The sequence below is a fragment of the Octopus sinensis genome, linkage group LG1 (assembly GCF_006345805.1).
Source record: "Octopus sinensis linkage group LG1, ASM634580v1, whole genome shotgun sequence".
NCBI classification, from domain to species: Eukaryota; Metazoa; Mollusca; class Cephalopoda; order Octopoda; family Octopodidae; genus Octopus; species Octopus sinensis.
In genome coordinates, this window is record NC_042997.1 from 191,695,142 (window position 1) to 191,697,797 (window position 2,656).

Consider the following 2,656-nt stretch of genomic DNA (forward strand, 5'->3'; position numbering starts at 1 on the left):
TTATTTTTAAATAACTTCATAAATTATGAGTACATATATATGTATAATTTTTTTTTTCTTTAATTATATTCTAAAATGTTTACTTTTAAATATACAAAAACACTAAAATAGAGTGCAGAATTACTCATTATTAAGTCTTTAGTTGTTTGATCACCTATATAAAGTAGCGGCGACAAATGTTAAGGAGAATCGATCTTGGAGCTTATTTTCTATTCTTAGTTGACAGGACGACAAAAACGCCAAAACTTAGAATTCGCTTTTCTCAAAATGGGTGTTTTTGGTGCCTCACGTAAAGCAATCAAGTTCTGTAGTTACCTTTGAACAAAAAGTTTGTCACCCCCGTGTAGATGCATAAACTCAGGGAAGCCAATAATCTCCCTCCTTATAGTAAATGAGCTTATATGAGTTATGTGCAAAATGTTGTCGTGATTCTCTTCCCTAATCTTACCAAATATGTCTCCTCTCAACTCTGTAAATTCGTTTAGGAACCTTACAAAACTTGACAATTGTCCTAGTGTCACAGCATGTGGTATCCCAGCTGAGGAGCCTACCACCACAGAATGGAAAAATTGTCATACCATTTAGGCCATTTACCATCCCCTCTGTCTAGTCCCACTGGCTCGAGCAGCAAATTGGTGTTTTCAACTGCCAGCCCAGGTTTCACTGTTCATCAGGCTGAGAAGGGCAAACTATCAAGGTATCAACCATTCTCTGTGGGAGTGGAGACCTCCAGTGTTCTCAGCCCTTGGACTATATCCCTGCTCATTGCTGTCTGAGCAGAGATGGCTGTATGCAAATGCAAGCTCCGGGAGTTAGTGTGACTGTTCCAGTGCATCTTCGTCACCGGGGCAACACCTTTTCCATTTTATCTGTTGGGACCATGAGGTGGTCTGACAATCCTTTTTAGATATTTCTCTGCACTGATCCTGTTATTTTTGGTCAACTTTTACTGACCCAATACTTTCCTGCAAGGCGCATGGCTCAGTGGTTAGAGCATCAGACTCACAATCATGAGGTAGTGAGTTCAATTCCTGGACTGGGCTGTGTGTTGTGGTTCTTGAGCAAAATACTTTGTTTCACATTGCTCCAGTTCATTCAGCTGTAGAAATGAGCTGTGACGCCACTGGTGCCAAACTGTATCAGCCTTTGCCTTTCCATTGGATAAGAACTGGCATGAAGAGGGGAGGTTGGTATGCATGTATGCATGCTGATCTTCCCCTCAGAACGGAACTTTCTAGGTGCAATCCCATGGTCATTCATGGCCGAAGGGGGTCATTTACTCTTCTGCTCACTTTAATCGTCTCTTGACCAGTAGTTCCCAACTTGTTTTCATCCTCAAATATGTTTCACCTCCAGTGGCTAACTCACCCCTCTCTCTCTCTCTCTCTCTCTCTCTCTCTCTCTCTGGTCTGTTTCTGTCTCTCTGTCACATTCTAACCTTTCACCATCTGATACAAGATCACCTCCTCCAATGACCCCCTCCCCTCTCAAATTTCCTTGTTTTGTAAGTTACTTGGTGACCCTGCCGGTGCTGGTGCCACATAAGAGGCATCCAGTCCACACTGTAAAGTAGTTGGTGTTTGGAAGGGCATCCAGCTGTAAAAACCATGCCAAAACTGACCTCACCTGTGCCGGTGCCATGTAAAAGCACTCAGTCCACTCTGCAATGTGGTTGGTGTTAGGTGTTAGGGAGGACGTCCAGCCATAAAAACCCTGCCAAAACAGACACAGAAGCCTGGTATAGTCTTCTGCCTGGCCTGTTCCTGTCAAACCGTCCAGCCCATATCAGCATGGAAGGTGGATGTTAAACAATGATGATGGTGATGATACATACATATGTGTGTGTGTATGTATATATAATATATATATATATATATATATATAAGGATAAGATCTTTAATTTAAATTAAATAACGATCTTATCAAGTGGCCAGCATGGAAAAAACCTTCAAAGGTAATAATTTGGAATTATCCAGTAATTTTTTACTAGTTTTATTTTGTCTTTTTGCCTTCTCTCCATGTGCTTTTAGGTGGTTTTAGGGTCAGATCATGGCTGCTATTTTCAGCATGGCGGTATCTCATAGATACCCTAAGTTATATATATATATATAGATATATAGATAGAGAGAGAGAGAGAGAGAGAGTGCTTTGCATCCATTACTTCTATATAATTGTTGCAGCTGCCTGTAGATATATAGAGTGAGCAGCATCTCTAGGGTGGAAGGAGTGGAAATGGAGTAACATATATGACTGTATATCAGTCCTCCAATCTAGATGGGATTTGTAACCTGAGAAGATGAAGAATGCTTTTAAATGGTCTTTGCAAATGGGTTTGGTTGCTGTGTCTAATACCAGAAATGACTGACCTTGAGATTTTTCAGTTAACAGTCATTGGCTAGATGTGTACTGTATGGTTTGTTTCTAAAGAAAAAATTAATGTCATGTTGAATAGGTCTGGTCAGTTCACCTAGACTAGATCAATAGAAAAAAACGTTGCTAGTTTTGAATGCATAGAAACTATTTGTAGGTCTTGCAACTAAGATCTCAGATAAACTATCAGGTCATCTCATAAGTTCTTTTTTAAAATTGAATGAAATTTAATAGTATTTTAGAATGTCTAATGGAATTTAAAATTATTTTTATGCATTTGTGTACT